Raw genomic sequence first — 15,088 nt, forward strand, 5'->3', positions numbered from 1 at the left:
GTTTTTCTGTTTGTTTGTTTTCTGGGGGTTAGGTTGGTTGTTTTTTTTTTTCTAGCACTGAAGTCACAGGGTTTATGCTTCAGCAAAAAAGTTAGATTTTACTGTGTAGGAAGGAAGGAAGGAGGGAAGGAAATACTGTATATTAGCTACTGTGTCACTCCCATCATGTTAGTCGATCATTATGAAAACATCACATCCAGCTGTGCAACACATGTGGGCCAGAAAAGGGACACCGGTTTATCATACTCAAACTGTCTCCTGTCTTCCATCATTAGTGTCCTATGTTCGGAAGACAGTTCAAGTCGTTTCTTTAAGACTTTAGGGCTTCACCGCTTTAAAGTTTGGCACAAAGAGCAGCAAGTGGGAAACATGGTTGAGCTCTCTTCTTATGTTCCCACTTCCCAGCACAGTCGGCTGTGTCATCATCAACATGTTGCACAGAAAATAGAGTCACTGCAACAGCTGAAAACTTTTCAAAATTGTTCCTGTTTGATAAGTGAGATCACTACAGCTAATCGACAGTGACTGAATTCTCCTTCATCAAAGCACAAAGCCTCTAGATGATGCTCTGGAGCAGCCAGAACTTGATAACTGGTCACACTGGGCGTCTTTAAGGATGTGTGAGTGTGTGGCCTTCGAGTGAGGCAGGGTGTTAGTGAAAAAGACCAAATATCTCTGAGGAAAATGCTTTCCCTGCATAAATCAAAGGTTACATGTAGCTCCATCTCCAAGCTGCTCATCTCCCTCATCTCTCTCCTTTCTCACTCTGCCTCCTCATCTAGCCTGTGCATTACCTCATCAGAGGAGGATCTGCCTAAAGCCGCAGCGGTCGTACAACAGACAAAAGCGCTCATCTCCAGGAAGCCGCTGCCACTGCCTGTGGTTTTGGAGAGAGGAGAGGAGAGGGGAAAAAGTGACTCAGCCCCACGGCTCCTTTCTTCTCTCTGCCGACTTAGGGATAAATGGAGGGATAAAGCACAGGGGGAGATAATATTTAGACCAGGCCCCATTTCAAGGGCAATAGAAGAGAGAAAGTGGGGTATGAGCTTGGGTGGTTTGGGAATCAGCCACGAGGGTTGGTCTATACTGCTGCTGGCAGCGGGACTCACATCATGGATTTATGTGTAGTGGGGAGGAACCGCTGCTGGCCCAGCCCTGCCTCAAAGCCCTGGCCACTATAGCTCCACAAGCCTCTTCAAAACAAACCAGATGGGCCTCAGACAGGATGTCGATGAGGCGTGAGTGTGCAAAACACAAACATGCACGGAAAGCACAAACACAAACAAATTGACACAGACTCGGCCTGGCAAACAACTAAATACATAACACACAAACACATGTACTCATCGTACGTGCGCTGGTGAGTTGGCATGTATGAACAAATGTGCAGACCTAAAGCACGGCTGGGGCCACTTCTCTTTTCCCATGTTAAATAAGTTCCTTGCCGTCACCTTGGAAGCCATTCTGTCCACTTTAGATCTAAAGTGTACATATGAGTGGGCAAATTAGATCCATTAACTGAATGTCCAAGCCCTCACTAATAAAACGTTAAGCACTGAGAAACTTCACCAAATGTTGCTCTACGCTGCCTGTAACCAGCACTGAGTAGTCCTTCGCTGTTAAAGCTGTGAAGTTCGTTGTCTTGGTTCTGTTCGTTTGTTTTTTTAAGAGAATGAAGCAGTAGAGGACATTGTTTCGGGTAAGCCAAACAGGTAACCTCAGTGGACTCATTAGCTCATTAGTTCATTAGTTTAGCACAAATCATCCCAATGGCTGTTTGCTGTCCGGTCACTTTTTTAACTCTTTGCAAATGACTGCCATTACAGCAACCATGTGTAACCAGACAGCTCCACAGTTAGCCCAAATAGGCTTATTTTTATTTTAATTTTTTTCTCAAAGTCTTCCTCACTGCTATTCAGAGCTGCCTTTTTAAACTTTGCAGGTTCAGCATATGAATAAATCTCAGATGAGAACTTTTACATCTATCAAAGACATGCTGGAGTAGCACATCTGATCTTATTTCCTAAATCCAACACTAAACAGATTTGACATACACAGATAAAGTTCTGGATCCACACTCCACGCTTCAAAGACAAACACACTACAACCAATGAGAACATGATTCAAGACATAGCTGTCTGATGAGACACATGCTTGCTCCTCTGATCATTAAATATATACTGTAAGTCAAGCCCTTGATTTTGCAAATCCTCCAACACACAGCACCAGCAGGCTCCAATCTAAAGTCTTACAAAACGAAGATACTATAAATTATTGCTGTCACGACAGCATCAGTAGCCTATAAAGGCTGTAATTTTGTTATGAGAGTCCACCTGTCAACTTACCACAATGTAATTAAATTTGAAAATTAACTGCATGTTGAAGGAAACAAAATAATGCGATTTCAACTTTCCAGATAAATGGATGAAATTAAAGGTGAGCCTGAGTAGCCTGACGTTCCCCAATCATGGCACAATTCCTTTACTGAAACGCAGCATGGTTAGATAGAAAAATATATGTATGAGGTTTAGTATAAATGGCTGTGCTGATTTTATTGTTTTAAGGTTTGGTTCTAAAAAGATCAGCTAATGAAGAAAGTGGACCAATCAGAAGAGAGGATCTGACTTTCTGTTTTGGGTGGTTGACTGATTCATTAGTGAGCAAATAATAACATAACAGGTTTCAGATTTTGTAAGTTGAGCATTTTGACATTTTCACAGTATTAATACTACCTAGACCTGATTTTTAATGAAAGAAAACATGGGCATCTCACTTTATACAATATGGCACCTTTAACAAAGTTTTTTCGCAGTACATTTTTTGTATTATAAATTTTTATTGAGCCTACAGCTGACCTGACCCCCTAGTTGGGCACCACAGCTCTAGATTGTTATACGCTACAATTTACACGACCGACAAATCAATTCTTTGAAACTGAACTCCCCAACCGACCAACCCACCAGCAGGACACAGATTATCACCCATGCCAAACACTGACGCTCATCTGTCCATTCTACGAGCGACAGAATCAAACAGGCCACTTGTTGACCTAGCAGTGACACGGCTCAAGGGCCACTGGAGAGCTGTAATAAGCATTCTTAAACAGGGGGATTAGCCAGATGGTCAGATCACTCTTTTCTCCAATCACTCCCATCTGTACATTTCATGTCTCCTGCCTCTGCCGAAACCATCCGGATCGGCAGCCACAACCTCACAGTGTAATTTGGGCTAGTGTTACCTACAGCATTGTTTGACTCCAGATATAATCTTTATTGCTCACAGAGAGAAAGTCCATTAAAAGGCATACTGTAGGTCCCGGGGCTGAAAGCTTCCTGGAGTGTTGCCTGTGAGATTTTAAAAGACCCTTTTCTTCACCCGAGTGAAAGCAGCTATTGAGGGTGCACAGGGCAGAATACTAACTGGAGTGGTGGTCTGCATTTGCTGTGAAACAAATCAAAAGTGTTCTGTATGTGCTGATGGAGGGGAGAGAGGCAGTGGACATGCACATAAGTCAGCTACAGTTCGGCTAGCGTGGACTAACACACGCTGCTCTGCTAAAACAAAGTGTCAGATGTGGCATGTGCAAACATCAGCATGAGTCGCTGCGTTCTGCTCGGAGGAGACAATAAAGTGTTCTCCATCAGAGCTTGTTATCTGCCATGCAACGGTGGCACATGAAATAAATGTTGCTGAGGGAAAACTTACAGAAATAAGAGACTTCAACTCCGACACCCTCTTGTCACTTGTGGATGACTGTAAAATTCATGAACGTGACCTGAAAAAGAGGAAAATGGGATCAGGTTATGATGTTTTGAATAATATTTGGGCAGCAGTAATCTTTTTCAAAGCTGAAAGGGGAAGTTTGGGTTTTCATCTTGTGTTAAGTGGTATCTAACCGTCTGTCTCTCAGATTTCTCCCTCCAGCTAAATACAAAAGATGGATGGAAGAATTGTAGATATCTATTATCTGGTTTATGTAATGAAAAAAAAAAACTAACAAGCTAAATTTTAGGTGAACCTGGAAACATTTTTATCCAATACTGACTAAATTCTTCACATCGTGCCAACATGTGAAAATTTGAATTGGAAAGTGTTTCTGGAGCCCACTGAATACACCTTTGGCCCACCTGAGATCCTGCTGTATAGTGGAAGTTCGAGACAGAACAGTGGTCCTGTGTGACGTGCAAGGCAGCGCCAACAGAGGATCACTGTACTTCCCTCACAGCAGTTCCACTGCACAAACAACAACGCCAACTCAGCCAGGCAAAGCCTGACAAACAACAAACAGAGTGATACTTGTACATGGCTTTGAAGTCGTAACGCTGACCACAATCTGTTTTAATACAATTAGTGATGCCTGGTGTTTTCTTTCAAAAATGTATCCTGATGAGAGCAGGAACAAATGCTCTTGTCAAGTGGATGGCTTGCAATTCCTGGGATGCCTGGCTTAAAGAGCTCACTCTGACTCCTGGAGTTAACCTGGAGTGAACCTTATTATAGCCTCACACAAACACAAGCACACACTACAAAAAGCCATTCGCTAAACTGGGGTCCTGAAAAACAAATAATGACATCAAAGAGGTTAAACTGCTGATAGGCCGCTTTGAAGGTACGCCGCTCAGGACAAGGGGCCCCAAATTGAGAGAGGATGGGAGACAGACTTACTTGAGAGTGGGGGGGCCGCTAATTAAAGGAAGAATGAGCTGAACAGGCTGAGGACCGATTCTCACACACAGAGGCTGCACAGCTTAGAGAGCAGCATTTCTCCTGCACTGTGCATCGTGACCGCGCCTTAACACGGAATCTAAGTTGTACAAAGAGCGCAATACAAACATTCCTTTGATTCCACAATTTGAGGCTAATTGAGAACAATGAAGAAAAAAAGCAACACTGCAAATGTATGATCTTTTATTCATGCATTGAAACAACCGAATGATTCTCTTGGATGCATTTTTCTCTCAGGGCATAATTAAGGGCAATTCTGACCAGAACAACTCAAAGACTTGTACACTAAGAAGTTCTTGTGATAATAATAATGATAACAAATAGTCGGCAAAAACACAGTACGGCAAAACATCCCTGCAAATATTATTGTAATACACAACTTCTTTCTCCTCCGTCTCTTGTTGCAGAAGGAGCAGGATCCCCTGACAAACACTGAAAAGCCTTAAGAAGCCACCTTCTCAATGAAGTGACTGCGAGCTGGAATCCCCTGAGCAGCGTTCACACTCTGCAGCGCTTGCTGACCCGTCTGAACACGTTCCAGATGTCTGTAGAACCAGTTATTCTGTTTCCTCTACTACGCCCATTACCCCCACCTTCCATCCATTCCCTTCTCCATTCCTCCGCTCCACATGCCTTGCCACTCATCTGCAGATGGCAGCTCTGACACCTGGAGGATGCTGGGTAATCACAGAGACAGCTGGCTGCCCAGCAGAGGAGTGTAGCAGCAAAGCGCACATGCTGCCACACACACACACACACACTTTTCACTTGCATTCACACTAACATGCATGCAATCTGCACAAATCAGACCATGCTGACATGCACACGTACAGTGAACTTCTGCATCAACACCCCAGTAATAATAAAGCACACTTCCACTTAAGTAATACAAGCAAGCCACCCATTGGAATATCCAGTCACAGCCGTGGTGCAGGATAGATGAGGACGACACCATATTAAATAATAAGACCAGTACTTTAACTAACTGTGTGCAATCCATAATGCAGAGCACACACTGAGGGTGTGGCAGGAGGGTTCATGATGGCAGACAACAATACTGGCAGCTGTATATTTTCAAGCTTCTCTGTGTACATTAACCCACTAGTCACACCATCCATATAAATCAGGTCAACAGTTTTTATTTTCAAAACTAAGAAGCTGTAGCTGCGAATGAGACAAAGGTATGTTTTGAGCATTTTCCGTTACCATCACACTCAGTTGCATTCAAGAAAATAGTGATTGCTGTAAACTAGCATTAAAATGAAGCAACCACCCTGAGCCTGTACGCCTGTACCATTTAATTCTGTGAATGGAAAACATTTGCCATTGTAAGATACAGTGAAAAATGAAAGGTGGCGTTCATAGATCTAAAGAGTAAAACAGATTTAGGTTTACCTTTAAAATAGAACTTCCAGCTGACATTTATAAAAATTATGAAAAGTTTCAATGACGTCTCTGTTAAGAGTGTTTTTATTTACCTAGCTTAGATTGTTATTCCTTGTGTAAACTGCATGTACAGCAACATTCACACTATGTGTGTCACACACACACACACACACACACATCCAAAGTTGTGTCTAAACATTGCTGTGTTTTGTGGTCGCTGGGTGTGTTTGATTGTGCATATTCACCAAGCTTTTTATTTGACAGGTCCAACAGTCAGTCAGGCATCAGTCTTGGCATAAAAGATGTATTTTTTAATACTTGAGTATTTAAAAAGCAAGAAATCACTGGAGGTGCTGCCCTTGTATAGGGTTAATACTTGAGCAGCAGTATCTACAGTTTGACTCAAGTAATGGAGATGTGTCCTTTGTCCACCTGCCAATAATAACACTTAACGCTCTCTTTCTCTCTTCATGGCATATACACACTGAAAGCAAGCACATTAGGTTTAATTTTGTGTGGGGGGGGGGTCTGTCTCCCCTTCATGATCTGCCCACATGTCCAGTTAAAACCATTGCTTCTCTTCTCCACTTCAGCAGGGAGCTGACATAGAAGACTCAGCATATAAAGCCATTTCAGGCTCATCCTGACAACTGCGGGAAGCAACAGTTACCTTTTTGTCCCATTGTCCAACAGCTGTAAAGCAGCACATGTTGCTCTACCGTTGAGCTGGCAGAAAAAATAAAGAAGCACCTGTCTGGAGGAAAACCTTGGAGCAAAAAGGAACGAAAGGATAGAGCAACGCAATGTCGTAACATTACAGCCTTAGACTGTAACAGGAGAGGTAAAAGATATAGCGTGCAACATGAAGATAGACTGTATTATATTTGGAGTGAGGCCTGCACCTGCACAATGAATGCAAGCATTCACGCAACAAAATATGCACAGTCCCAAATGTTGTCTTGTCGCAGCTGTCAATGCCACTTGTGCAGACGCGGACACACTGGAGTAAGAACAATGGAACTCTATGAGACAGAAGCTCTTTCAATGAGCTTAGCACCACATGAGGCTCCGTGCTGCCACTTCCATGTCTGCACCATAGGAACCAGAGTATAGCTCCAACTAATCATATGGGCTTTGAAATCACAATAAGGTTGAGTTGACCCATTCACTGTGATGTTATTGTACATGCTAACTTTATTCGTATGATTTGGCACAGAGGTCATGAGCCAGTAAATTATCTTGCTATTATTAGCAAGCTTTCCGAAAAGCTTTCACTGCATTTCATACATTGGAATTGTTACAGATACCAATCTGGGCCTCTAAAGATGGATTTACGTACAAGATAATTTGCTTTACTAGTGTGTTTTGGAAACTATTTCTGATGGATTATGTTGGCAAACTTTCTTCTAATCCTGGAAGAGTGACATACACACTGTTTGGTTTGAAACAAACTAGTTTGTTTCATCTGTTGTCTGGGCATGTTTAAAAGTCAAAGAGTTTATAGCTGTTCTGAACCGGCAGTGCCAAACCCTTGCCATCATAGGGAGGTGTGAAAACACAACCATCACTCAAACAAAACAGACAGACCTTCCTTCAAAGTGCCGATTTGCTGAAAAATCTCATAATATATTCTCTGGTTATAAAGCTGGTGTAATATACTAAGAATGTATCACATTCAAGTCCATTACCATAAAGCCTGGTCAGAAGCACTCAAAAAGCAATCAGCCAATCAGAAGAGAGGCCTAAAGCCTCTGTCCTACTGACCTGTTAAGAAAGGGGATATCAGACTACACCGAATTGAGCTTTGATTATCGCCAGTGTGTCCTCATATGGACATTGACACTTCAAAGCAACAGAGAGAAGTTCAAGTCCTGCAAAGCTTCTCCAAGCTGTACTCCTGCCTAAGTGACTGTGATTTTCTGGTTATCTGTTATAAAATGAAAATTGGATATTCGAGTGCTTTGCATCTTGTGTTCCAAGTGTGGTTGTGTTGAACACTTGGCAAAGTTAGAGGATAGATAACATAATACACTAACATAATATAAATGTTTTCTGGCTGTGTTGACAAAGAGAAAGGGTTGTTGATGTAGATGTGGGTGGGCAAACCACTGCTCAGAGCACCTTTAATGAGTGGAACGAGGGAAGAGGATGTTTGCATGAGTGAAAAGCTTTTGTGTTTCACTCACAAAAGGCCTAGCTGAACATTACAGAGGCTTAAGTGACAACATGTATTCTCTCCAAAGTCGCTGCTAACATGAAATATTGCTCAAGTGAAGGGTGGGAGAGAGAGAGCAGGTTGGTAGGGGCAAGCGCCAGCACATACATTTCGACCTCACCCCTCTGCTTGCTCCCCTTAGGAGATTACATTAGGGCGCTCACCATTGTCCCACTCCTTCAAGACAAAGCCTGTTCCACTGTGCAAACAGCGCGCCTTGGAAAGATTGTAAAAACAAGAGGTGAATGTCAAAGGCAGAAGTGAATAGGATCTCTCCCTTCTTTTGTCAAGCTGGCGAGGTATGCACAAACACATCGCTGCGTGACAGAGAAGAAAGGAGGGCCTTGTGAGGGAAGGAGCCGGAAAAAGTTGGAGCGTCTTTGCATGAAAGGGCCAATACCGTGAGAAGTCGCCTGTCTGACTCCTAGAGTCTATAGAAAAACCCCTCCACAAGTATTTGGATGAAAGACCCCCCAAAAAAGCACACAGAAGCCATCATGCTAAAGACAAAACAAAAGGAATGGAATGACAACCTGTGGCTGCGGAGGAAAAAGTTTTCTGGAATTGAGTTTGCAAAACCTTTTTGCGTGCAGAAAAAAGGAAGATGATGGTGTGAAATAATATGTTCATCTAGAAAGTGAGTTTTTCTTCACTTGCTGCAAAGTGATATCAGATGTATGAAGGCCAGCCAACCACTGCTAAGCATCCATTGTCCCAGCCTGAAGTCAGCCTTGTCATGACCCAACAAGGCTTTAAACTGTCAGGGGCAATTAATGAGGGCAACCTCGGCCCCCTCTAATTTACAAGGCCAGCGCCAGTCTGTAATTAATTGCTGCATGCATAAATGTAAATGAGTCCACTGGGGAAGCAGAGTGAGGAAAAAAACGGCTGTCAGGCCAATATTCCTGCAGGGAGCAATCTACGAGAGAGGGAAATGATTTAGAGGACAGCGCACAAATCTGCTGCTCTGTAAAACAAGGAGAAGCCCAGTGAGAAGGGAGGCCTGTCGAGGTGGAGGAGGCGATTGTCAGAAATGGCTTTAAAAACGAAGCGAAAACCTGTGGTGGCAGTATATAACTGTTTTACCTCACTCCTCTCCTCCCCCATACGTCTCCCATTTGTACGCATGACAGAAATCCAACGTACAGTTTTTCTCACTCACCATCCCCACCTTGCTCCAACTTGTTGCACTGTGCTGACATGTTTTTATATGGAATTAACGCATATTTCATTTTATAGACACCTAGCATTATGCAAAGGTTTACTGAGGATCAAGACTTTTCCCTTTACTTAATTTCCTGAGATTTCATGACTATGAGTGTGTTTTTTTGCTGCTGTTGCTGCGGATGAAACCGACTTCTTGGCCGCTGGAGATCTGAGGGACCGAGAGAGTGATTACATGGCTAACAGTTATTGATCTGACTGAAGCACCATTTTTCAGTGCTCAGTGTTTTATGATGCTACTCACATTTTATGCCCCATCTCAGTTTGGAGTTGGTTATCATGAAAGCTCATTATTTTTACTCTTAAATAATCTGGGAGAAATTGATGGATTAACACATGTACACATTTGCTGGATTTGCCCTGATGCAACCTTGTGGGCTGCAGAAAAAGCTCCACAGGTGGAACTTTGGCAGATTGAAGAAATTGAGGAGTGACTTGTACTTTCTTTAAATAATAATTGGGCACGCTCTGACTTGATATCTGCACTATGTCTGGTTTATGTTGAATTGGACAGATGTTTTGCTCTCCTCAGGCTGATACACAGCAGGACTCCTTCCATCATCATGATCATTATCTCCACCAGCAGAAAGACATGGAGCTGCACAATGAGAAAACACAAGCATAAAATCAAGGCAGGCGTAAGAACTATGTAATCATTCAGGGTTGCTACAATAGCAGAGCTGCTATGAATTAGAGCTCTCTAATTCATAAATCTCCCACACAAAGAGCCACCACTTAACTCCCTTTGTGTGCCCCATGAAGAAACAGGCACTGTTGAAACCAGCGCAAATGTGAAGAAAACACACGTGAAATCCACAATGTATGGGCCAAAGTAATGACACACACACTGAAACGTACGCATGCACATACAGCAGCAGCAGCCACAATAGCGTCTTTATGACATAAGCTCCTTTTCACTACAGTGCTTTAAAAAAGGCAAATGAGATTTTTCCTATAGCCGGCCTCCAGCAATAACAATTGACATCACAGGCCACCCTACGTATGTTTCCCATATTAAACAGGGAGACACAGTGTAAGCTCCTTGAGAATGAGACTAAATAGCTTGCTGAGGCAGCAATTTTCTCTGCTGCACTAGCTGGCCCTCCAACAGGGAGCCATCATCCTGAGGGACTGTGGCATAGAGCCATTTTATTTGGTTACACAAATCGGCTGCGAGCCAAAACAAATTAGCTACCTTTAACTACCTCTGACAATACAGTGTTACAACGGAACCAATTGGTTGCATCCACTGTAGTTTCATCTCAGACTGAACAGTAAGACAAAGGTAACACTGGGTGGGAGCCATTTAGGGGCTGTTCAGATGGCTCGCTCAAGAACACACACACAATTCTACTATCTGTCAGCGTATCTTATGTGTGTGAGAACCTCTTGGCACAAACATCCACCCCACCATGTAAAGTGTGTTGGATTACGTGGCAGAAACTTAAGGTCTGAGTCCAGTCAGCTTGATACCCAAGCCAGCACCGCTCCTCTGCACACCCCGTCATCACTGAACAGCGCGCTCCACGCTTGTGCTAATCCAACACTGTGTTCAGAACATAGCATACCATATACAAATAGACGTGAGCCAGGAGCATGTCATTTTTTAACACTTTCCCAGGCGCTATATAGCCCTGGGAACTTCATGGCACAAGGAGCGAACCTGATGTGTGTCTCTCACAAAGCCCGGCTGCTTCGGAGCTGTCTGTCAAGCAGTACATTTCTATTCTGAGCCACATGGTGGATACTCTGCCTCCCTCTTTCTCTCGCTCCTTCTTTTCTCACTGTTGCCTCTATCTCTCCACTGCAAGCCCAAACACTCACCACCATCTCATGATGACAACGGCTCGATTAAAGACTTTGCTGGGGCCTCAAAACCATGGCAACGCCCCGCAAAGACAAGCTGGCTGTCGACCAATTGGATTTTGGCTTTGGCTTGGTGGGTGGGACCACGTTACCATGGCCCTCTCGGCTTCACCACAGGGTCATTTCGGAGGCCTTGCACCCCGAACCCCGGTGCCACGCCCCATTACTCCAAACCACTTGGAGCAGCAAAGTGAGGGTTAGCCTTCCTGCTTTTAAAAGCAGAAAGGAATCAAACTGTAAAAGCTATGTAAACATGAGCTCACGGGGAAATCACACCAGGACTGTTTGCAGTTCAGTTATGTTTTTCAAGCTCTAAAGTGATGATCAATCTTTTTCACATTGTTTGCGCAGGTGAGAATAATGAGTTCTGCAACAAATAACCAAGTCTCTGTAGAGCACTTTGCTATGAGTAAAAAAAAATTCATTGAGTCTGTTCTGGAAGAAAAGAAGACAAAGGAAAAAAAGCAAAAGGAAAATCTTAAGGGGAAACCAAACGATCAGAAGAGAAAACTTTCATCCTAAAACGTATCACACATCCTGCAGACAAGGACAACTCCACCAACAGCAGGATCAGGATCTGTTTACTGACGATGAGAAAGAGCTTATGACTTCATAAGGATGTGATTTGGAGGATGCTTGAAGACAAAAAGAATGTAGGCCTCCACCTGGATCTAATGAAGAAGCTCTATTTAGTTGCATTATGTGAAATCTATGTGCCAGCAATGGTGTCTCTTGTCACAGTAAAGATTACAGACACTTGTTTTCCTGTCCTTATATCTTCCAGTTACTACCTAGCCTTGTTATTGTAACGCACCAATATCAAGATGTTTAGTTTATTACTTAAAAAAGAAATAAAAGAAAGCAATTTCAACAGGTTTTTTTGGTTTGCTTGTTTTTTAGGTCTGAAAAAACAAACTATGTGTGACATTTGTTCCCAGGTTGCTATTTATCTTTTATGAAATGTGTGGGTGTATGCCATAGAATGCATATGTGCCCTTGTGAATGAGTAGTATGTGTTCAGTGGCGTGTGGCTCTGATTTGGCAGTCAGAGTGGCATTCATTTGTCCGATTCATACTGCAAACATTTCAGCCAGTTTCCCATTTATTTTCCATCACCAGACACATTCATTTATGGTGGGAGCTCAAAAGAAAACTTGTATTATACGTCTTTGTGATTAAAACATAAAACAATTAAATGGTGATCATTTTAACATGCCCAGCATCTCGAAGCGATTCACCTAACATCAACAGACTTCCATCAATCTATCATGCAAACAATATGTCTCTTTGTTTTAATCTGCAGGGAGTGCCAAAGGGGTGGGGTTTATGTGTTGTGAGAATTCACAGAGTGGCAGCTTGGCTGTCAATAACACTAGATGAGCAAGTCTTAAAGTTCATTCCATTGTAAAAACCTTCTGGGTTTTGTGTCATCACACACACCAAGCCTCACCCCTATGATTGTTAAAGAGGATTAAAAAAACAAAAGATGTTTGCTAATGAAATCCACTCTCTATTAACTCAGAGTGTCATGTGACCAACAGTGCGGGGTGATGCAGAAGTTAGGATTCCTCTCAGGTCATTTAGTTGGAATTATATCTTCTGATGGCCTCCAGTATTGCCCTGGAGGTGGAGCTTTAACTCCCCAATAGAGAGTATCCTCTTAATCCCAACCCCAAAAGTGAACAGATGATAATCTCCAGCATTCCTATTTCAAAGATTTAAACAAACCCATGCTCATTGAACCAAAGAAACAGAAAACATCAAATGCTTCACACACAGAAAACTGTGGTCTGGAAAACAAAACATCTGTCTGAATGAAAGCTGCTGAACAGATCTGAATGGAAATAATGAATGGCATGGATTCATAAAATTTCCCAAACCATAGAATTACCATGTTGCACTTCCCTGAAAAACAATGATACAAATACCTTGAGTTGAGACAACAGCTCACAAACAAACAAAAAAAAAGTTCCCTGTTTTTTTTTTCTTGTTTTGTTTGAAATACAAATCTCAGTCAAAATAAAAGAAACTGTATTAAAAAAAAACTGTACTAACTGCCTTAGTACTGCACACGAGAGTCACTGATAGCATTATGACTGAAAGAAAAGAGGCTGATTTTTTTCAGTCTTTATGAAATGAAGAAGGTTGCAGAAAATGCTTAGGATGTTGGTCTGAGCTGTGTTCCAGCTCTACGGTAAGTTCATCTATCAAGGCTAAATGTAACCAAAACCCCTGGACGTGCAGACACATGTTTTCCCTTTTCTGTAAAATCATCAGGAGCAGTGTAATTGCCAAAGCATCTGCTGCTGCCGCGGCCCAAGGCCACAATGACTAAATGACATATAAAGAGCCACAGGAGTGCCAGTGTCAGTCACCTGGTCACCCCATTGTCTTGTTAGGAATACCAAAAATCTCTAATCTAATTGGCTGAATCTAACAGACCACAGTGCTTTAAATCCTGTCATTCCTTATCAGGGAATTGACTGATGTGCACTGTTTTAACATTTGGCTTTGCCAACTGCGTCTTCGATGTCCATCAACTGCCAATAGAGAGAAATTATGTCGTTTTACAATCGCTCTGCCTTGTTCAACTCAAACAATAAAATGACAATAATGAGATTTCCATGACCATGAAGCAGTGAGTAGTAACTTGTGAGACTAATCTATTTTGCATGCAACATCAGTGGATCTGCAGACAGAATTTCTCTCTCTGAAGCTATATGTTTCTTGAGGGACAAAAATAATTACACAAATGTTAGATTGTCAGAAACCCCACAGTGCTACATTAATTAAGTGTTACGAAATCTACTTTCGATGTTCACAAAAAAAAAAAAACCCACACACTTACTCGATCAATTCATTCAATTAACTGCGCATCATATATTGCAGATAATCCAATGAAACTATGTATAATTCCATGTGCTGTCTTTCTACACTTTGGTATTACTAAAGTATTTTTAAAGTTCCCATCCTGTCTAAAGTCCATGTGTACTTTGCTCACAGCCTGAGCCTTGAAACAAGCCATCGGGACATCTGTAACTTTGTGATGTCATAATAACAGTCACCACCATCAGGCTTGACCAAAACCCGCCCACCTGGACCCATCATCGAAAACTGCAGAATCTTGTTTCTGTGCCTGAAAGCTCCTTTATTTTCATTCATCACTCAAAGAACAGTCAACCAATCAGGGCCTTGTTATTTTTAGACATTCCTTCTTTAGCAGAATTGGATCAATGTGAAATTCAAATAAGTATTTAACAAGAAGTAAAGCTTAGGGTGACACGGTGTCTTAAAAGTTAGATTGGTTCGGTTTCCAGGCCTGGGGCCTTTCTATGTGCAATTTGCATGTTCTGCCCGTACTTGCTTGGGTTTAATCTGGTTTCCTCCCACCGTCCAAAGACATGCATGTTTAGGTTAACTGCTGACTCTAAACTGTCCGTAGGTCTGAGTGTGAGTGTGAGTGGTTGTTGGTCTCTGTCTGTCTCCGTGTGTTGGCCCTGCAATGGGCTGGCGACCTGTCCAGGGTAATCCTGCCCCCGCCCACACTGAGCTGGGATTGGCTCCAGCAACCCCCCACAACCCGTAAAACGTAAGTGCTAGAAGGTGAATGAATGAATGAATGAATTACTCTCAACAGACCAGAGCAGTGGCAGCTCGCTGTGCTGCGTCAAT

General features: G+C 42.6%; 1 protein-coding gene across 7 annotated transcripts in view; it reads right to left on the reverse strand.

Moving 5' to 3' along the window:
• The window catches only part of LOC115056509 (transcription factor SOX-6-like), a 103,694-nt gene that overhangs the window by 83,333 nt on the left and 5,273 nt on the right, over nucleotides 1-15,088 (reverse strand). For all 7 annotated transcript variants that reach the window (XM_029523004.1, XM_029523003.1, XM_029523000.1 and 4 more), the window contains exon 2: nucleotides 3,706-3,775. The gene's annotated coding sequence lies outside the window, so the exon portion shown is untranslated. The remainder of the gene's footprint in view (nucleotides 1-3,705; nucleotides 3,776-15,088) is intronic.

Source organism: Echeneis naucrates, chromosome 16 (genome assembly GCF_900963305.1).
Source record: "Echeneis naucrates chromosome 16, fEcheNa1.1, whole genome shotgun sequence".
In the NCBI taxonomy this organism is placed as follows: domain Eukaryota; kingdom Metazoa; phylum Chordata; class Actinopteri; order Carangiformes; family Echeneidae; genus Echeneis; species Echeneis naucrates.